General features: G+C 57.8%; 1 long non-coding RNA gene across 1 annotated transcript; it reads right to left on the bottom strand.

Annotated features, from left to right (window-relative positions):
• Positions 1 to 3,961: 3,961 nt before the first annotated feature.
• LOC147582923 (uncharacterized) lies at positions 3,962 to 6,331 on the bottom strand. Its single transcript, XR_015242578.1, has 3 exons — positions 5,615 to 6,331; positions 5,157 to 5,266; positions 3,962 to 4,976 (listed from the first exon to the last, which is right to left on the bottom strand). It is a non-coding gene; the product is annotated as an uncharacterized LOC147582923 (long non-coding RNA).
• Between the last annotated feature and the right edge of the window lie 15,869 nt (positions 6,332 to 22,200).

Here is a 22,200-nt window from a genome sequence, read left to right as displayed (position 1 = left end):
GGAGGAGAGGAGTTTCGTGGGCCCGTCCCCTCCTCGGGCCGGGGTGCCCTGCGAGGTGTCCAGACCCCTTCACCCCACGTCGGATGCTTCCATCCGCGCGTAGGGAGAAGGGGAGCGGAGGCCAGTTGCCTCAGGTTGGTGACTGGCGAAACCTGATGAAACATGGCTTTTCCCTTTGGCCGGACGAGAAGTATTTGCACTCGCTTCCGCTGGCCCTGCTTGGAAGCAAATTTCCGGGGAAAGCTGCGAAAACAATCAGATGGCCTTAACGCTGGGACCAGGCAGATGAGGCATCTGGTCCCCATGGGTGGGGCCCTGCGGAGGGAACCGGTCCCCACGGGAGGGCCCTGCGGTCCCTGTGGGTTTTATGTTTAATTAATTATGTTAAATGTTTAAACATTTAAAAATAAAATTAAATTAAATTAAATTAAATTAAATTAAATTAAAATTCAAAGAAAAAAAGGAGGGGGCCCCTGGGTGGCTCAGTCGGTTGAGCCTCCGACTTCAGCTCAGGTCATGATCTCACAGTTCGTGGGTTCAAGCCCCGCATCAGGCTCTGTGCTGGCAGCTCAGAGCCTGGAGCCTGCTTCGGATTCTGCGTCTCCCCTCTCTCTGCCCCTCCCCTGCACGCGTTCTCTCTGTCTCAAAAGTAAATTTTTAAAAAACATACAAAGGGTTAATGGCTGTGATTTTTAAATGAATTAATAAACATTGTTAAATGTTCTTGGCTTTATTTTCTAATCTAGAAAACTTGTCATTGGTAACCTCTAACGAGGCCGACATCCTTAGGTATAAGCCACACGAACCGACCCTCCCTGGGTCCCCCTAACTCCCAACCGTGTGAAGAGTTCCTGGCGCTGAGTGGGTGAGCCCCATACTCAGGACCACGGCTCTGCCCGCCCGCAACAAGCCGCCGCCTTGCGACCCTTGTCGCCTGTTACCGGGCCTCTCAGGTGAGGGAGAGAACAGCAAACACCGTGTGCCCTCCATTTCCCAGGCGCTGCGCTAAGCCCTTGGCAAACATTAACGAACTTGATCCCCAGGCCGCGTCATGAGGTAAGCTTTGTGTTTCGCCTCCCGTTTACACACGGAGCACAGAGACGTGAAGGCACCAGCCCTGGGTCCCACAGCTGGGAAGGAACAGAGCCGGGATCCGCCCCGGCGGGCAGGCCGTGCTGCGTCAGACGCCGGCGTGTTCGTCGCTGACACTCACTGGCCCGCGTCCTGTCAGACGACACTTTTAACACTTTAAGAGCCGTCTCTGACGGCCGGCTCTGTGGTTTGCAGTCACGGAGGGTGCCACCGCCCATGGCTGACAAGCGTGTGGTGCGTGGGCACTGGTTTGCTCGGGCAAATACACGGCCCGGAGTCCGCAGGTCCGAGACCAGCCTGCAGCTTCCTCCCGAGGCTCCGTCCTTGTCGTGGGGACGTCCGTCTGTCTTCGTCTTCCCATGGGGGACCTCCCGCGTGGGCGCCCGCGTCCAAGCCCAGATACTGCTTGCGGCCACCCTGGTCCACTGCATCCGAACAAATGGCCCGCAAGGCCCCTCTTTCCACAGAAGGTCACCTTCGAGGTCCCGGGGTTGGGGGGCGTAGCGCGGTCCCTAACAATACCTTACACCGCAGCCGTGCTTCTGAACGTCGTTCCTGCTGGTGGACAAGCCTTCGAAGGGGAGCGAGCCCCGCTCAGGGCCCGGGTGGGGAGGACGCCCCGGGCCCAGTTCGCCCCTGGGTTTGCTCCCTGCTTCCCTCCCCCTTCCTGCTCTTCTCCACCCCCCCGCCTGCCACAGCGGGGACTTGAAGCTCGGTCCTGGAAGAGGCCACGGTACTGAGGCCGGCGTGGCAGCGGTGGAGTGACATGAGAACTGTTTCCGCATTGACCCCGGGCTCTGCCCACGCCCACGGAGGGGGGGTCACCTCCCTGACGCCCACATGGTTTCCCCAGAGCAGCCCTGGGTGACGTCTGGGTTTCACCAAGTAGTCCCTGCGGGTGTTTGTGGTAAGGCCACACTCGTATTCCTACTCACCAGGGGGTAAACTGAGGCAAAATGGAGCACCCGGGCAGAGGCCAGATCACAGCCGCGTGGGGACGGCCGACTGGGGGGGCAGCCTGTGTGCTCTCGGTCCACACACAGGGTGTTGGCGCGGGGACGCTCCGCCTTCCACAAAATCAAGACGGAATAACGTGCAGATTTACAGAAGCGATGAGTTGAGCGTCGACCTCGGCTCAGCTCATGATCTCACGGTCCGTGGGTTCGAGCCCCATGTCGGGCTCTGTGCTGACAACTTGGAGCCTGGAGCCTGCTTCCAATTCTGTGTCTCCCCCTCTCTCTGCACCTCCCCTGTTTGCACGTGCGCTCTCTCTCTCTCTCAAAAATAAATAAATGTAAATTTTTTTAAAAAATGTAGAACTCCACACTAGGAGTATATTATGTCTTTAGTTCTCACTCCCCCTTATTTTTAAAATTTTCTTACTGAGGTATAAAATCCATACAGCTAATCTTTCTTCTGAGGGGGCTGCAGAGGAAGAGAGAGAGGGGGAGTGAGAGAGAGAGAATCTCAAGCAGGCCCCAGGCCCAGGATGCAGCCCGACGTGGGGCTCTATCCCACGACCCTGAGATCGTGACGGGAGCCGAAATCAAGAGTCAGACGCTTAACTGATTCAGCCACCCAGGCGCCCTGATAAAACTAATCTTAATCGTACAGCTTGTACAACTACCGTGTGTTTAGGAGGGAGAACGTTCCGGAACCCCAGACAGCTCCCCAGTGCCTTTATCCGTGAGTGTGTCCCATCCCTCCCCGGGATTTAGTTACCAATGCTACACACACATCCTGCTTTTGGGAAATCCCACACCATAACCGCCTGTGTGGTTTGTGCCGGGAAGGGCAGACCGTTCCCAGCAGCAGACCGGTTCTCCAAGCAAAGGTCATGACCCTGCGCTAACAAAGATAAAGGTGAAAAGCGTACACGTTTCTGTGTGAAATGCAGACATTTCTGGACCTTTAAAAAACACCATTCCCTGCTTGAGGACTCTCCCAACTGAGCAGCCAGTCAAAAACTCCCTGATACGAGGATTCCTCCTGTTGTTGAAATGGTAAAATGATCTGCAAAATTTTAACCTACGACCACCTGCTCTAGCTATTCCACTCCTGAGGCAACCCCAGTCCAGCCGTGCGGGGCGCCAGGCGCTCCCAGAAGCCGGCCCCCACCGAACACGGCACGAGGGCGTCTCGTGGCACTTCTCCAAGTGAATTTTGTTCACACGCACCTTCCTTGACCAGACGTGGTTCACCGGGGTCCGCCAAGCCCCTAAATCCATACACATGGTAGGCCGTGATGACAGGGGTCCATCAACCCAAAGTCCTCTTGGCATTTGTTTCTGATTGGGAGGACCCGGCACAGATGTGGGCACCTGGACGCTTTCCCTCCTCTCTCGGTGCACGCAGGACATCCCCTCCCGCGACGCTCGGGTTCACGAGAGGAGACCGGGCAGAAAGACCACAGGCCATCTGAGGGCGGGACGGGGTCTTTTCATCTCTGAGTCCCCAGGCGGCGCGAATCCAAGAGTCGCTTCAGCCCCATCTATATCCACCAAAGGACTGATGGTCAAGACTGAGAGCCCGAGGACCAGGCCGGCGGATGGGGTCCTGGCGCCCGAAAGCTATGTCCGAGTCCCCCCCACCTGCGAATGTGACCTTACTTGAAAATGAAAACGAGGGGCGCCTGGGTGGCGCAGTCGGTTAAGCGTCCGACTTCAGCCAGGTCACGATCTCGCGGTCTGTGAGTTCGAGCCCCGCGTCAGGCTCTGGGCTGATGGCTCAGAGCCTGGAGCCTGTTTCCGATTCTGTGTCTCCCTCTCTCTCTGCCCCTCCCCCGTTCATGCTCTGTCTCTCTCTCTGTCCCAAAGATAGATAAACGTTGAGAAAAAAAATTAAAAAAAAAAAAAAAGAAAAAGAAAATGAGAACGAACCTGGCGAGGTCTTCACTGACCCGACAAAGACCCCCGTCACCAAGCACACTGCTCGCGCTCTCTCCCGGGAGGGTGGGACCCGGCGTCCAGAGGCCCCGCACAGATGCCCCGTTCTTATCCTGGGGGACAGCGTGGCTCTGCCACTCGGTTGAAAGTCTCAGAGCCTCGGTTCGGGGACAAAAGGCCCGAGGGCCCAGAGGATGCCCGCCGCCCTCACCGCCCTCACGCCCACTGCTCTGCTCCTTGGTCGTCCGGTTGGCCAGCCGCTGTCCGTCTGCAGGGGCCGTGGAGAACCAGGGGCCGCCCACCCCGGGCTCACAGGCCTGACAGCACACGCCTGGGCCCAGAGCCCGTTCTCCCACGTGAGGGTGTGGGTGGCTGGACGGGTCTCGGGACAGCCCCAGCAGGGGTGAAGCAGAATGACTGAATGCAGTCTGGTTTCCTTTCCTAATTTGCATGTATTTCACTCACAGCTACCAACCTTGAATCTGGAGGGGACCCTAAGAGTCTATAGGGCTTGTGTATTTTGCCAAGCCCCTCCCCACCATTACCTGCTCATGACCTAAGGTAAGGGGGCTGGTGCTTTTAGCGGAACCTGGGCAGGGGCAGGGATGGAGGGGTCCCAGTGGCTGAGTCAGGTGCCCTGTCCAGGGGTTCCCAGGCCACCAGTGGCACAGCTGGCTTGCATCCCAGGACACCTAGTCCCGGGAGATCAAAGCCAGCTTTGAAGACCAGTGCTCCCCGCCCCATCCTCTGCCCAAAGGTCAGACCCTGAGCTCACAGCCTCCCTTAATTTCTCTGAAACTTCCAGGCACAGATGCTGCCGTGCAGATTTCGAGAGTGTGAAATCCTGTTACAGCAGTAAATGGCAGCATGCCCAGGGGCTAGGATGCTTTCCAGGACTGGGGGGCTTCTAGCCTGGGAGGCTGGGAGATGATGACACCACTCGTCTGGATCCTGAGGTTACTGGAGAAGGCGCCTATTTGACGGGCGACATGAGCTCAGCTTGGGGAAATGGGAAAGAAACAAAAGGCATCAGTTCAGACCTGATACAACACAGTCTGTTTGCAAAGCTGAAATATACACCAACGAAGCCTCCAAAACGAGTTACAAAGGGAGTTCTCTATGAATGCAAAACGACAACCAGGCTGACTGCATAAGCGCTGACAGAAAAGATGAACTCACCTGAAGGTTAGGGCAGGAATCCAGGAGGCCTTCCTGCAGGAGGAGAGTCTCAAGCCAGGTTTTATGGATTGCTGACCAGAATATTCCAAAATGAGAAGTACTAGCCAACACTGAAAAACAGAAGACTTTTATTCAGCTTTCAAAGGAAACACTGAGAGAGAGGAGAGGAGGGAGAAGGGGAGGGAAGGAGACAGAGACAGAGAGACAGAGACAGAGAGAGCCTTCTCATTTTGCTTGGGAACAGAGCACTCAGGAAACAATGTGGGATTTTTTCCAGGAAATGCCTTCTTCCTTTCTTTCCACTTCTCCCTAAGTAAATAGCCCAAGACCTCTATCACGATGTTTGGGTAGCATTTAAGGCTGGTTTATTTAATTAGAGCGATGATTTCAGCCTGCCAGCCGGAGTCCGTGAGGCCTCAGCCCTGCCGCCTCCAATTGGCATGGGGGGACTCACTCACCCTCCGACCTTGGAGGGTCTTTTTATCCGCTTGATCTCAGCGTGATTAGTGAAGGCAGTTAGGCAGTCAGATGGAAGCCCAGGGCCACGCCGCCTCTCAGACACTCTTTAACAACCCTGGAAGGGTTTACAGAAATGAGCCTAGAAGGAATCAAGCGTGGCCATGAATAAATATCACCTGAGAACGGTGGGAAGACCTCACTCCACCTCTGGAAGAATGTTCCGGAAATCAGGGACAGAAGCGGCCGCAGGGAGGGGACTGGCTGGCTAGGAGGAGGGAAGGGGGCTTCATTTCTCCCCGTACTCTGTGCTCCTTCCCATCACGTCCCCGTGCACGTACCACCACGGGGAGACACGTTCCTTAATGTCTAGTGAAACACCTTGTGCTCCTGCCTTGATTCCGTGCGAGATGCTGATTCTGCTTTTCTGTGACAACACGCTGAAGGTGCGGGCAGAGGGGCGCCCAGGGCCTACTTTGCATGTTGTTGTGGCCCTTTTGTTTTTTTTAATAAAAAAGTGTTATGTGTTTCCTTTTTTTTTTTTTTAAGAGCTTCTGAAACAGAAAGACCAGCTAATACTTCTGGCTACAACAGAAACCAGACTAACTTAATCCGGGGCGTCGTGCGTATGGGGTTCCAGAGGTGACTGCTGCTTCCCGCGGCAGGGTACTTCCAGGAGGGCAGAGAGGGCACGTCCTGCCTCGGGCGTCACTGCCTGGATGGTGGCCGGGACAGAGGCTCCATGCTTGCTAGCACACAAGTGCCCTGCGTGTGGCTAAGGCAGAGCAGGAGGAAGAAGGGGTTGGGGGTCCAGAAGCAGGTTCTTTCTCATGGAACATTTTGTGGAGAGAGGCTCAGACTGCCCTTGAGGGTGGCGACGGAGTCACATCTGTTCCGGGCAGACCGCCTGCCCGGCTCAGTGGAGACACCCACCACATGCTGGGCAGTGCTGGGGAGATCATGGGAGAGGGTGGGGGGCTCGGCTCTGAGGCCCCCGCCTGGGAAGCCACCATGGGCGCAGGTCATAGCCAAGCAGGGGGAGCCGGTCTGCAGAGCTCGAAGGGGGTCACAGAGACACGGAGGAGAGCAGAGACAGACACAGAGAGAGGCAGACGGAGAAAGAGACCCAGAGAGACAGAGAGAGTCAGAGAGATTTGGACAGAAAGCGGCAGAGAGAGGCAGGCAGATGGAGACAGTGACACAGGGAGAAAGTCAGAGAGGGTCGGGGGGGGGATTGGGGAAAGGAGGGGGTGCCACCCCCCAGCCCCAGGCCCCGGGCCCAGCCCAGCACAAGGGCCTGCTTCCTGCCCTGGGTTCCTAGGGAACCCCCTCCTTCTGCTAGATTCTGTCTGCTGAGGCTCCTGGGAGAGTGACAGTTCTTTTTAACCAAAGGCACCTAGCTTAAACCTGAAGTTATAACCAAGGAGACTGAGCAGTGATGCAGAGTCGGGGTGGGGGCCACCAGGGCACCCCCGTGTGCTGGGAAGCCTGGGCACTCAGGACAGGGGTGTGGGGTTAGCTCCAAAGATCCATTGCGGTGGCCATAAAACCGGCCGTGACACACCTCCAGGCGCATAATCACAGGGCCCCGAGCTTTCTGCAGCCACGCACCGCCCCCTCAGCCGGCCAAGCGTCCCACGCGGCTCCCAGCCAGCGACCAAGCACAGACGGAACACCGAGGGTGGCGGGAGGGGGGATGAGTGCAGGGGTCAAAAGGCAGCGACCCCCAGTTACAGGATAAATAGGTCCCGGGAATGTCGGCACAGCACGGGCACTCTAGCCGATGACACTGTCCTGCACACCTGAAAGTTGCTTGGAGAAGAGATCCTAAAAGCTCTCATCAGAAAAGTACAATAAAATTTGTAACTATGTGTGGTGATGGATGCCAACTAAACTTATACCCTGGTGATCATTTTCCAAAATCTACGTGTACCAGATCGTTATGCTGTACGTGTAAAGCCAATACAGCGCGAGATGTCGACTGTATCTCAATTTAAACAATTAAACATAAAGCGCTACGACTACTACTGAGAGAGAGCAGTGAGGCTCGCCCCCTGGTGTGGACTGCTGATTTCTCCCAGGGGAGGGGGGCGAGGCTGGGCCAAACCACACCAGGCACCCGGAGGCCCCGAGGCTCTCATCCCCTATGGACAAGAAATTAAGAAAAGCCTTGGGGGGTCTGGGGGGGCTCAGTCGGTTAAGTGTCCAATTTTGGCTCAGGTCATGATCTCGCGGTTTGTGGGTTTGAGCCCCGCATCGGGCTCTGTGCTGACAGCTCGGAGCCTGGATCCTGCTTTGGAGTCTGTGTCTCCCTCTCTTTCTCTGTCCCTTCCCCACTCTCACTCTCTCTCTCTCTCAAAAATAAACATTTTTGAAAATAAAAGAAAGAAAGAAGGAAAGAGAGAAAGAAGAGAAAGAAAGAAGGAAGGAAAGAAAGAAAAAAAAGAGGAAGAAAGAAGAGAAAGAAAGAAAGAAGAGAAAGAAAAAAGAAAGAAAGAAGAGACAAAGAAATACATAAAGAAAAGAAAAAGAAAAGAAGAAAGAAAGAAAGAAAGAAAAGAAAGAAAGAAAGAAAGAAAAGAAAGAAGAGAAAGAAAAAAGAAAGAAAGAAGAGAAAGGAAGGAAGGAAGGAAGAAAAGCCTCGCCTGGCTCGTGGCCAGAGTGTGCCCATCCCCCACCCCAAACCAGCTGAACCACGGCCTTCGGTCCACAGCATCACCTCCCTAGGAGTCAGTCTGTCCAGAGGGCTCTTTCATCCACCTCGTCCCCTGAGTAAGTCTCCCGGTGCTTGGACACGGCATTGCGGTCCACCCACCTGCCGTCTTATCGCCGACTCGCGGAGGAATGCTTTGTCAAGGTCAGCATCATGGATCTTCATAAAAACAGTTACATTCTGGTGGTCCCGGCGCCAGAACCTCCGTGACACACATCCGAAACGACGTCAGTCTAGAATGTTCCCTCGTGGGCGAGACGAAATACGGCGCACGTTGGATGACTCGGCACAGCCACTACGCACGGTCACCTCCACGTCCGGTCGCCACAAAGGCTCGCTCGCGAAGAAGGGGCGGTTCAGCCTGAAGACCCCGCACAAGGGAGGTGCTCGGGTCCAGTGTGGCCCGGTCCGACGACGGTAGGCCGCGCAGGCGTCACGAGTCACAAAGGAGACGCGTGGACGCGGCAAGGGTACTCGGGTGGGAGGAGGGACTCCCTGAAGGTGGTCGACCCCCTACCGGCTCCAACAACAGCTAATTCCAGCCGACAAGCTCGTTGTAAAAACCGCAGCGAGGGCGCGACGTTCACGACACAGCATCGTTTCCCAGATTGGGTCCGTATCGGCTGCGGTCCGGGCTTGAGGAAACCCGGGAGGCGCCACCTTCCACCTTCATCCTGGGACCGTGTTGTGCCAGAAGGAGAGGAGACGATGGGGTGTCCGGAGCGGCCGTTGAGGGAGATGGGCCAACACGGCTGGCTTCCGAGACTCATCCGCCCCCCGCAACAAGGCCGCTGCCCGTGAGCTGGGGCTCTGAAGCTCCATTTGCGCACAGAAGTCACACGGGAAGATGGTTATAAAAACAACACGAGCTCCCCAGCCCCAGCAACTGGACGCGACGATTCTGCCTACTGACCACGCCCCCCGCCCCGCCGGGATTCGGACGCTAGCGGCCTAGCACGCACACCCCGAGCGTCCTTTCTGGCTGGCCACGGGGGCTGCTTCGGCAAAGCCACGTGACGCTTCTGTCCCATCGGCAGAAACCCAAACGGCATCCCCAAAGGTTGCTCTGTGGGGTCAGCACAGTAAGAGCCCCCAAGGGCATCCTGGTCCTGATCCCAGAACCTGTGGCTGCCTTAGGCGACACGGGAAGAGGGCATTCACGACGCGGTTGGCACCCCGGCGAGCTCGAGCAGGGACAAGCGTCCTCAGAGACGACTCATTTCTTGCCAGTTTTATATCAACTCAGCGCAATCATACCATTAATATCGCTGGTGGCAGGAATTAGTGATGTCCCCTCCATGCTTGCCCGGAGCAGACAAGCAGAAATCTGGGAGGCGGAGCTGGCCCAGAGGTGGCGTCCCTGAACATTTACTGCGGCCTTTATGCAGTCCGGTCCTGAGAAGCCTTTGTAGTAACTGCCCTTCCAACAGGTGAGTCAACAGCCCCAGGGAAGCTGCGAGAAGCAGGTCCTGGGCGCAAACCCCGGCTTCCTCACCTTTAATAATTAGCATCTCGTTTCTGACACTTAAAAATCGCCTTCAGAAGGACTTGAACACACACCACCTGCCAGATAAGTTAGAGAGTTGCTTGGCAAATTTTACGTCTTCAAAAGTGGTAAAGTCAACGTCAGATCGATTGGTGTCTGGATTATTGCAAGCTCTGAAATTAGCCCAGCGTGAAATCACTGGCCTCGTAAGAATAATTCCAGACGTGTAACCCAGAAGGCATGTCTAGGATTTGTTTTTTTATGGCCATTTATTTTTGAGAGAGAGAGAGAGAGAGAGAGGGAGAGAGCAGGGGAGGGGCAGAGAGAGAGGGAGACACAGAATCCGAAGCAGCTCCAGGCTCCGAGCTGTCGGCACAGAGCCCGACGCGGGGCTCGAACCCACGAGCTGTGAGATCATGACCTGAGCTGAAGTCGGACGCTCGACCGACTGAGCCCCCCAGGCGCCCCTAGGATGTTCTGGTAAGAAGCGCTTTGTTGCTCTCTGACACGTTCTTCCCTACTGGAACTTTTTAGCCAGTCCACCAAATGTTTTCCTGACATGTTACCGAATGGAGACACAAGAAAGTTTTCTCTAAGCGGCTCTAACCTGACACCGGACAGACCCACGTTCCTTGGCTTCTGCTGCTCAAACTGTCTCAAGAATGTCACTGCTACATATAGTCGGTGACTGACTCACCAATAGTACGTGTGCTCTTTCCGTGACCAAGGGACTAGGAGGGGTCAGCAGGGGCTCCACGCGGCGGGCCAGCAGGCAGGTTTCTGGCCCGCAGACAGAGCCCCAGGCCACGTCCACGGAACGCAAGCCCTGCTTGGGCCTCTGGGATGTGGGCTTGTGCATCCAGATGGGCTCTCACGGTCGGAGAAGGATCAGGGTCGTGTGCGGTCGGGGTAATTAGAGGAAACGGCCAACCCGTCACGAGGCCAGGGAGGCGTGCCATCGCGGACTGGTCTCCCAGCCTCCACGACCTTTTGGCCTGTCATTTAGCCTGGAGTCATAGGCCTGCACCTGCACCAGCTGCTCAAACTCTTACTCATCAGAGCACTGCATATAAAACTGAAAAGCAGCCACGACCCACCCACCAGAACGCCTCAGAAAGAAACCTGCGCTTGTGTGCACATGCGGCCGGCGCCCACACACCGAGACGCGATAATCGTGGAAAACGAGCCTCCCCTGGCTGGACTCTAATTTGTCAAGCGCATCCCCCTGGGATTCCTACAACGACCCCACGAGGTCTCAGTGGAGGGGCTTCAGCTCCGTCTGAGGGCCCTGGGTGGCAATGAACCTGGACTCAGGCCTAGATCTTTCCGGCAACATCGCTGTAAGGAGAAAACACTGGACTAAGGGACAGGAAACAGCAGTTCTGTCCTTTAGCCACACTTCCTGCCATAAAACACATGTACGATCTCTTGTGATGCGTCCCCCCGCAGAGACGTGGCCGTGCAATGCAATTCTGGGCACCTGGGGCGGGGGGGCTCAGTGAGTTAAGTGTCTGACTCTTGGTTTTGGCTCAGGTCATGATCTCATGGTCGGTGAGTTGGAGCCTCGCGTGAGGCTCTGCGCTGACAATGCGGAGCCTGCTTGGGGTTCTCTCTCTCTCAAAATAAATAAAATAAACTTAAAAAAAAAAATGCAGCATCCCGGACCCGACGCCCGAGGTTCTGATGGCCATCTGACATGGAGCCCAGAAACCTACGTTTTCAGCGAGACTCCCAGTCACCTCTGATGCAGGGGTCACCACGCACACCAGGACAATTGGGGGAGCAAAGGGACATGACTAATGATTGAGCCGGAAACCAGCTTACGGCGGAGACCGAGATGCACAGGCTAAAAGCAGCAGACCCCACACCAGCAGGAACACCTGAGAGCGTCATGGGAGGAACCGCATGGGCTGACCCCGAGCATTCTGACTCACACCCGTCGTCAGCGTCACGAGAAGGTTTATGGCCGGCAGAGGGTTAAAACTCAAAGACGAGACATCAGAGCACTGTCCTCTTTCCCGTGCGTGGGAATTATCGTCCAAGGCATGAGCTGGCTCTTCTGATGGGCTTATTATTTTGATTTTTTTAAAACTTTTATTTATTTTTGAGACAGAGACAGAGCATGAGCAGGGGAGGGGCAGAGAGAGAGAGGGAGACACAGAATCTGAAGCGGGCTCCAGGCCCTGAGCCATCAGCACAGAGCCCGATGCGGGGCTGGAACTCACAGATTGCGAGATCGTGACCCAAGCCAAAGTTGGACGCTCAACCGACTGAGCCACCCAGGCGCCCCTGATGGCTTATGCTTTGAAGCATCAGGATCTATCACCGTCCTTTCCATCATCACTGTTTCCAAGAAGAATTCGAAGCCACCACAGACTTTGGTCATCTTTCCTCACTGCAAGGTGTGACGCTTCCCGTCTCCCCTCTTGGCAACAGTCTCTAACACCCATTCTGCCCGTCTCCCTCCAGAGGTGTGGTTAAAATAGAACTGCCGTAGGGGGCCCCTGGGTGGCCCCGTCAGCTAAGCGTCCGACTTCAGCTCAGGTCATATCTCACGGTTCATGGGTTCGAGGCCTGCATCAGGCTGTGTGCGGACAGCTCGGAGCCTGGAGCCCGCTTCGGATTCCATGTCTCCCTCTCTCTCTGCCCCTTCCCTGTTTGCGCTCTGTCTCTGTCTCTGAAAAATACATGAACATTAAAAAGAAAAAGATCTCTAGTCCTGTGTTTGATTCTTGAAGAATTTGAGACAGCCATGCGTGCACACGGGCACACTCAGGGACATGCACACGCGTGCACACACACACACACACACGTGGACATGCACACCCTACAAGCTCCTGCACGTATAAACTCATGACCTGCCCCCTGAAGAGGTTCGCTCCTGCTGTTCCCACGGGGGTGCCCGCCACACCCGGGCTCTGGGCTCCAAGGCCCCCGGTTCTGGTCCTGGAGCTGCCACGGGACATTGGCCCTGTTTGTCACCCACACCATGCTTCAGAGTCCCTTCTGCAGACAGGGTCACAGAGACCTATGCCCAGACCCAAGATTAAATGAAAGAGTCCACGAAAAGTATGCCACACGGTGCCTGGAACGCAGCATTGAACTTGTCTTAGCGATTATTACGAGCTGTGGGATCACCGTTTGCTAACTCGTGATCTATATTCTGCCTTTTGTCCCCTTTGATGGGTGTGACGTTAAGATCCTGAAAGAAAGTGGAGCCAAGGGTCTGCCCCCTTCCGGAAGACAGGCCGCGTCCCCGTGCGTGCCCCCCGCCCCCCACGTGAGTCCAGGGCCCCCCTCGTGAGCAGAGCCCCGGTCCCGTCAGCTTCCAGCTGGGGCCTCGCACGCACGCACCCCCAAGACTGGCAAACCCTTGCCTTCCCCTCCTTGGACTTGGATCCCCGAGAGCTGCCCTGGTCCCGGCAGAACAAGAGCAGCGGGCTGAAGAGAGAATTAACACTCCCCCCAGTCACGGGCAGCTGGCTCTCAGTCCGCGGTGTTTCGATCGCCCACCCGCCAGACTCACTCCGGTGCCACCGTCCAGACAGAGCGGCTCCTGGCCCGGGAAGGTGTTCAAGGAGCAGGCCACTGCTGGCGTGAAAGTGTCGTGATGTGCCAATTCAACTTCTATCAGCAGTTGTAACGGGAAGCAGGTGGGGAGTCTCCGGGGCCGCAGGGGCTCCGCGAAGTCCAGTGCTCACCCTTTTGCACACACAGCCCCTGCCACCCCCCCCAACCAGGGATTTAATCGCCCCAGACACGGCTAAGGGAAGCAGAAGGTTCCACAGAGTCCCGTGCGGCCCACTGGCTTCCGAGCTCCGGCCTCTCTCAGCCTCTCTCCCTCTTGCCACTCAAGATGGAAAATGGCGAATGTGTTCCAGGGACTCTGCGTCTGTCCCGGGGTGGGCGGCCTGAGAGCAGCTCCCCTGGGCAGGTCTCCCCCCCAACAAAGCCTACCCCCACCCTACATAGCAACCGGAGGGACAAGCCCAGGCAGGTGGTGAGGAGGAAGGCCTGGCTTCTGTCCCTGTGCATCAAAGGCCACTCCTGCCGTCCAGCCCGTCTCCCCATCTGCAAAGCGTCCCCTCCAAATGTTGTATCTGGGGTGTCATGGTCTGAATGGCAAGTACCGTCAGGCCCTCAGAGAGGCTGAGGGGGGGCAGTCCCAGTGGCCCAGCCATGACGCAAGGGGACACCGTGATGGGAACCTCACTGCCCATCTGACTTCCCTCCCCTCTGTCACCAGCAATGACGTTCCGGGGACTGACCTATGTCTAGGGCTGAGTCCCTTCTTTTCCACTCCTGATTGGTGGGGCACTGCACCGTCCAGCAGAGATCCAGGCTGAGCGCACGAGATGCTCGCCAAGGTCCCTAAGGACGGACGGTCACTGGGCGGCCCTGACATCTGTCCTCAAACGAGAGGGACCCAGCCTTCAGGAGACACTGACAAGGTCAGCCAGCAGCCAGCGAAGAGCGGACAGGCTGGGTCCTCAGTGATAAGACGTGGCTTAGCTGCTGGACGAGCCAACCCTGGACCCACTCTGTCTGAACCTCCAGTTCTGTAGACCCCCAATTCCTGACCGTTTAAGCAAGCTGAGCTCCTACTCTGAGGGGCCTTACGAAGTTTTGTCTTTCTTTGAATCTCCGCAGAGTTCGGCCCAGACGCTGCGAGATGTTCACGCACGGGGACCAGGGCAGGACACAAGCTCTCTGAGACGGTGCCTGACGCATCAATGAACACCCATCAATGCCTGCAGGGTGGTGGACACTAGGCTGATGCCTTCCACGACCCCTTCAGTTTGCCGGGGCGCCATCACAAAGTGCCACACCCCAGGGGGTTAGACTACAGAAACGTATCTTCTCCCAGCCCTGGGGGCCGGGAGTCTGAGATCACGGCCTGGGCAGGGCTGGGTCCCCCCGGGGCCTCTCTCCTTGGCGTGTGGATGCCGTCTTCTCCCCGTGTCCTCACACGATGGTCCCTCTGTGTGTCTGTGTCCTGACCTCTCCTCATAAGGACACCGGTCACACTGGAGCAGGGCCGCCCTCCTGACCTCATGTTACCTGAATCGGCTCTTTAAAGTCCCTCCCAAACACAGTCACATCCTGGGGTCCTGGCAATTAGGACTTCACTATGTTCATTTTAGAGGGACACATTTTGGCCCATAGCAAGTATTACATCATTTTAACCTGCCCAGAAGCCCTGCAGAGCCTGACTCCCCGGTGCTCTACGGGGACGCGTCTCGCCCAGATTTCCACGGCCGGTAGTGGGCCAGCCAGGACTCCCAGAGACACCTCTTCCCTCCCACCCCAGAGCAGCCAAGGCCCATGTTCTTTTTTTTTTTTTTTTTTTTTTTTTTTTTTAATTTTTTTTTCAACGTTTATTTTTGGGACAGAGAGAGACAGAGCATGAACGGGGGAGGGGCAGAGAGAGAGGAAGACACAGAATCGGAAACAGCCTCCAGGCTCTGAGCCATCAGCCCAGAGCCTGACGCGGGGCTCGAACTCACGAACCGCAAGATCGTGACCTGGCTGAAGTCGGACGCTTAACCGACTGCGCCACCCAGGCGCCCCTCAAGGCCCATGTTCTGGCAGAATCCCAAATCTGCTTCACAAAATGCTCTGTGAGTCCCGAGTGCTCCACACCTCGCAAGGTGCAGAAGAAAATACGAGGAAACCCGGGAACGGCCCCTTCCCTTCTAGATGGTCACCGTGTCACTGGGGTGCTGGTCTCACACTCTGGGAAAAACAGAGATGCTATTCTCGCTTCTCTCCTGAAGCACACGCCTCTTCGTCGGGGAAACGATTCGAGACTGCTTGGCTCAAGGACCTTGCACTCCACCTCTGGTCACAGCTGGCTGGCCAGAGCTGGAGTCTGTCCCAGCTGCCAGCTGTAACTCCTGGTCCCCTGGGAATAGGTCACCGGCCCACGGTTGGACCAATCAGAGCCCTCCCCCAGGGGGAGAGAGGTGAGACCCCTCCCTCGTGGCAAGGCAGGGAGAGGGGAGGGACGGTGGGGGCGGCCAGCCAGCGGCCTCGTTTCCGGCCTCGTAGGAAAGGCGTCTGCGAGAGCCAGGCCACGCTTAGGGAGAGGCATAACGAAGGCAACGACCCAGGTGGGGAGACAGCCTGCAGCTCGAGAACTTTATCCCCGGGGTCCCTGAGGGCACCTGTCCCCTACCTTTCCTGGGGTTGCTTTTCCACAAACTCATAGTCTCCCCAGCAAGGGGACTGCTGCCTTCAGGGACACAGGACCTGGGTGCACAGCCCACATTCCAGGCTGCCCGCTGGGCTGGGTTGCGGGCAGTCACGATTAAAGACTCTGGGGCTCCGGTACCAGGTTCTCTCCCTGAGTATGGTCTTCACTCCTGTTATGGTTAGATTGTGTCCCCTCCCCACCCCCAGAAATTCATACATCAGAGTCCGAACTCCCAGAACCTCAGAGTGTGAGCTTGTTTGGGAACGGGGCCATTGAAGACGTGGTCAGTTACGATGGGGTCCTGCCTAACCCGCTCTGACTGGCTGTTTACGAAAAGAACGTCATATGAAGACACACAGAGGGAAGACTCGGGACGACATAGGAAAATGCCACCTAGGAGCGGAGGAACGCCAGGAGGAATGGCCAGGAGCCGGTGCGGGGGGGAAGGGGGTGCTTCAACCCGCACTCACGGACCTCTAGCCCCCAGAACCAGGAGACAACAGTTCACGGTGCCACACCTCTCCGTGAGCGGCAGTTTATTGAGGTTGCAGACATGCGACTCCCACACCTGCCTCCGGGTCCGGGGTCCGGGGTCCGGGGTCCGGGGTCTGGCTCAAGGCATCATCTAAGAGGCTGGGGAAAATCTCTCCCCACCACCGCACTGGGCACCTGGAGGGAAGTCGCGAGGACAGGTAGTTTTGAGGAAGGACTAGGTGGGATGCTCACAGGAAAGGAAGGGCCACGAGTATGTCACAAACTGAGGGCCGGGCCTTGGACACCTTAGGGGAAGGACAGGAGAAGTGGGGAAAATGGCAGGGAGGCCAAAGTGAGGGGGTCCAGGTGGCTCACCACCGCTGCACCTGTCTCACTCCCCTCCCTCCCGTGGCCCCGAGGCACAGCCAAGGCGAATCCTTCGAGTTCACAGCCAACAGTTGCGAGAAGGTCCCCCGCAGCAGCCTGACGCCCTCCCTACCCTCCCCCCGCCCCCGCACTTGGAGTTCTGCACTCACTGTTGAATTGCAGGGGTGGGGAGGGCCGGGCTGACGGTTCCTTCCCTCAGGGTCAGCCAAGTCTCATGACAAATGCTGGCATGACTTAGCGAGCTTTCCAGAGTGGCACCACCTTCCGGAGGGGGTGTTCCCGCTTTGCACCGGGTGACCGCCACATTTCCCAAAACACCGTTCCCACACTTGGCTCGCCAGAGTGGGGAAGCGTTGCACAACCGAGAGCAGATAAGAACGAGCCGGCCTCTCCGAGCACAGGGGCCGCTGTGTGCAAATCGGGGCGAACGCGAGGGCAGCGCGGGGAAAGGGGCACTGGGCGCGTGTCCGAGCTCCTTGCAGGGGTCTGCTCGCAGCAGGACAAACCCACAGCCCCGGAGCCTGCTACACCCACCGCCTGGTTCCGCAGCGTCGCCAGGCGAAGGGGCCCTTTGAGAAAGAATGATTCACGGGGTCGGTTCTGCAAGGAGCGTTTGGAAAACAAGAAGCCTGGGACTTAGAAATCACCGAGGCCCACGCGCACGGGTCCGGCGGGCTCGCATTTGTGCGCGGCGGGCCTCACCAGGAGACCCCGGGAGACGGAGCAGATCCCCGCAGCGGGAGGAACGGGGGATTTCGCAAAAGTGTCCCCAAAACGTGCACTCTCAGATACATCCGTGCTTTCAACACCAGCCCTGCAGACGAAAGTCGCCTCTGTGCTTCGGTCCCCAACCTCCACCCTGCACGTAACGTGTCAACTCGCGGCGGCCGCGGAGAAGTCGCTGCCGGTGTTAGCGGTGAACGGGCATTAACAAAGCTGTCACAGCAAACCCAGGAGCAGCGGCGGAATTAACTTTTCCTTCATTAATAATGTCCTAATTTGCATGATTAATATGTCATGGTCGATAAACACAGGCAGCGACGAATGAAATCACTGAACAAAAAATGCCACCTGCTGAGCAAAAAGCATAAGTAAATGACTTAACACAGCCAAGTGAGCAGGAGACACTGTATTTCCCCAAAAACAATGTTCGAAACGCTTGAAGTGTCACCATTATTGGGAGAACTGGTTGAGGAACACAGAGACAATCATTCCAGACGTTTCCGTGGAAGGACGAGCTCCAGGGCATTCACGGCTCTGACAGGTCGCCACAGGACAAGGCTGACTCGCGCCAGCTCGCTGGGCTCCTTCCTCACCTCGCCCTGCTTCCTGTGCCAGGCCCAGGCCACGGGGCAGAACATTCCAGGCCACAGTGGTGCCACGTCTCCGACCAGCCGCACGCCTCGGTGATTTGGGCCCGGAACTAGGGAACAGGGCTGTTGCCAAGGGCTCGAGTGGCTACAGGGAACAGAAGGGAAAGGGAAACTGACAAGACCCGAAGTGGCCCCAGATGCATTGGCAAGACCCTTCGTGGACACCGGCCCAGTGCTGGACACAGAGCCAGGAGCCGGGGGGGTGGGGTGGTGTTCACACGTGGGTCCCGGGTGCAGACGATGATGGCCTGAAATCCCGGACGGCAGAGCAGCCATAGTGGCGGGCAGCCCGTGCAACAGAACTTCCCGCAACGATGGGAATGTTCTAGATCTACAACGTCCAGGGTGGCAGCCACATGCGGACCGAGCACCCGAGAAGTGTCCGGGGCGAGTCAGGATCCTTGACAATCCTGGACTGGGTTGCCCGGTACATTCCATTTCCGTTAACGCAGATCTGAACAGCCACACGTGGCTGGTTGCTCTGTACCCAGCAGGGTCTGGAAGCCTGTTCCTGCACCAGCAACGAGGGCAGCAGGGCCCCACAGCCCTTTCCTGGCTGTGGCCCTGAGAGACACATTCCCCCCCCACCCCCGGACTTGTTCGTCTGCGGCGCGAGGGGATTGGACGAGCTGATCCCTGGGGTCCGCCTGCTTCCTCCCTCAAATATCTGAACACGCTGCTCTGTTCACATTTTAGCATCACCCAAAGCCTTCGAGGGGTCTCCGCTGCTTACCAAACCCTCCTCCCCAGGGGCCCCCTCGGGTCCCTGTCACCCCACCCAGTCCTGGCGGGAGACCCGCCTTGACTCCGAGCCCCGCGGCCTCCTCTGACCAGCCGCTGGCGGTGGCCCGTGCGTAGCCCTGGCTTGTTGATCCCCGGTGCTGTTTCCGTGCATCGACGTTGCCACATCGTGGTGGCAGCAAATGACACGCTAGAGCTCCTGTGCGTGCGTGACCCCAGGCAGCAGGGGCAGGTGAGGTGTGGGGTCCCGTCCTCCCCCCGCCCCCCGGCAGAGGCACGGCCCCGGGAAGCTGCCAGGCTTCTCCAAGTCTGGGTCCCGCGGGTCCGGACGAGCAATGCCCCCCACCCCTCGGGCTGGATGGGAGCCGAATCCAAGCCGGGCGGGAGCTCCCAGCGGGGGCCAGGGCTCAGCAGGTCCTCAACCCGTGGGGGCCTCTGTTTCACCCCCAGACGGCGTCCGTTCCTCCGCCCTCCAGCAGCTCACAGCGGATGATGGGAAACTGTTGCTGATCACGGGGGCGGGTAACCCACAAGAAGCGGTATGGCAGATGGTTTTCGTCTCGGGCTCATTTAGTGAACTGGACCGCGCTTGTGGCGGAATAAAATTGTAAGGATGCTTTCCCCACTATCTCTTCTCTGGATTATCTGTGTCTAATCACCTCTCTTTGTTTTTGTCATCCTTCTCATCGAAGAAAGAGGACAAGGAGGAGGAGGGGGAGGAAGAGGAGGAGGGAGGAGAGAAGAGGGAGGAGAGAAGGGGGAGGAGGGGGAGGGGAGGAGAGGAGGAAGAGGGGGAGGAGGGGAGGAGCCAGAGGGGAAGAGAGGGGAAGGGGAGAAGGGGGAGGGGAGAAGGAGGAGGGGAGGGGCAGGAGGAGGAGGGGGAGGAAGGGGAGGAGGGAGGAGAGAAGGGGGAAGGGGGAGGAGGGGGAGGGGAGGGGCAGGGGGAGGATGGGGAGGGGGGAGGAGCCAGAGGGGGAGAGAGGGGAAGGGGAGAAGGGGGAAGGGGGAGGAGGGGGAGGGGAGGAGCAGGGGGAGGAGGGGGAGGAGGGGAGGAGCCAGAGGGGGAGAGAGGGGAAAGGGAGTAGGAGGAGGGGTGGGGCAGGAGGAGGAGGGGGAGGAAGGGGAGGAGGGAGGAGAGAAGGGGGAAGGGGGAGGAGGGGGAGGGGAGGGGAGGAGGGAGGAGAGAAGGGGGAAGGGGGAGGAGGGGGAGGGGAGGGGCAGGGGGAGGATGGGGAGGGGGGAGGAGCCAGAGGGGGAGAGAGGGGAAGGGGAGAAGGAGGAGGGGTGGGGCAGGAGGAGGAGGGGGAGGAAGGGGAGGAGGGAGGAGAGAAGGGGGAAGGGGGAGGAGGGGGAGGGGAGGATCAGGGGGAGGATGGAGAGGAGGGGAGGAGGGAGGAGAGAAGGGGGAAGGGGAGGAGGGAGAGGGGAGGAGAGGAGGAAGAGGGGGAGGAGGGGAGGAGCCAGAGGGGGAGAGAGGGGAAGGGGAGAAGGGGGAGGGGAGAAGGGGGAGGGGAGGAGCAGGGGAGGGGGCAAGAGGAATGGGGAGGAGAGAGGAGGAAGAGGTGGAGGGGGAAGAGATACGGGGAGGGGACGGGAGCAGGAGGGGGAGGAGGAGAGAGAAGACAAGACGCATGTGGAGGGAGGGGTCCTGGAATAGCCCGTGCGTGCTCCAAATCTGGGGGCAGTGATACTGGCTGCCGGGGGACACGTGTGGTCCCCGATCCCGTCCCCTGGCCCCAGGCTCCAATAGTCCGCCTGACTGGCTGTTAATGGACTGCAAGTTGCGTCCTCTGTGCCCTCACCCAAAGTTCGTGTGTGGAAGCCCTAACCCTGATGTGTGGGTGTTGGGGGGGGGCGGTCGTTGGGAGGCAGGTAGGTTTAGGTGAGGTCCTGAGGGTGGGGCCCCCATGACGGCGTCAGTGCCCTTACAACGAGACCCCGGAGAGCACTCAGCGTCGATCTCTCTCTCTCTCTCTCTCTCTCTCTCTCTCTCTCTCTCTCTCTCCCCCTGCCGTGTGAGGACACAGCGAGAAGGGCCTTCTGGAAGCCAGGAGAGAGCCGGAGCCAGAACCCCAGCACGCTGGCACCGGTCTCAGGCTCGCAGCCTCCACGGCTGAGAGAAGCTGCACCGTTCTGTCGGGCCAGCCCCAGCTGACCGAGGCACGCGTTCTGCAGGACGAAGTTCCCCAGATGGAGGGCGGCACGGAGCTCTGCCTCGGGGGGGGCTGGGGCAAGAGCGGCCAGCACACGGAGCGGGAGGCTGCAGACCCTGGAGGTCTGTGCGGCCCGTCCTGGGGCCTCGGGACGCTCCGGGGGAGCCCCTGCACGGGGGTGTCTCGGGCAGAGAATGACACTTCCGGGGTCTGAATGCTGGAGGCTCACGGTTCAGTGGGGAGATAGTCTGATAACTCTCGGTCACGGCCTGGTTTACTGTGCGACCCGCGACAGTTGGGTGAGAAGTGACCAGAGATCCGCGAGGGAGGCGTGAGTGACAGAGATGGGAACGGGTCCAGGGAGTCCAGACGGAAGCGGAATTACTTAGGGACCAGGCAGGAGGACTCCCCGTGTCTCTTCCCTGTTGCTGGCAGCCCAGGAGGTTGGTTGTTGCCTTTGGGAGGATTTACCAGCCCAAACGAGGCTTGTGTCCCAGGCACACGAGCGCATTCCCGCGTCTGCGGGTGCATCTAATGGGTCTCTACCTGTACCGCTGTTTCGGGCCACGCACCCCGGGCCACGTACTAATTCTTCAGATGCTATGTTTCCCCACTAATAAAACATAAAGTAATGAAAGAAAAAAAAAAAAAGATGCAAAGGTCCTGGAACCATCAAGAAAATTAATTGCTGTTTTGGCCTACGTGACAGAAAAGTCCCACACTTCCTCAAGGTCAGGATTTTAAAAGTATGACAAGGAAACCTGGAGAATTTAGAAAACACGTGCTCCAAATTACCATCAACGGCCGTCACACCAGTGGCTCTCACAGGCCAGGCTGACTCACACCAAGGGACCCCCGTGCTTCTAGATGCATAAAAATATGAGAAGATGATTAACCAGAATAATTAGAAATGCCTGGCAAGGTCAAGGCACCAGGAAAAGTTCTTGTGTGAAAACCCAGGACCCGGGGATTACGGCGAGCGCGATCCGGGATATCTGGTATTGAGTCGTGTGTTTTTGTTGGCACGGGGGACGGAGAGTGTGAACCCGCGCCCCAGGGAACCAC

The sequence above is a fragment of the Puma concolor genome, chromosome A2, assembly GCF_028749965.1.
Source record: "Puma concolor isolate L17-30 chromosome A2, mPumCon1.1.hap2, whole genome shotgun sequence".
In the NCBI taxonomy this organism is placed as follows: Eukaryota; Metazoa; Chordata; class Mammalia; order Carnivora; family Felidae; genus Puma; species Puma concolor.
Note: the sequence above shows the minus strand (reverse complement) of the source record. Positions and strands in the feature narration are given on the sequence as shown.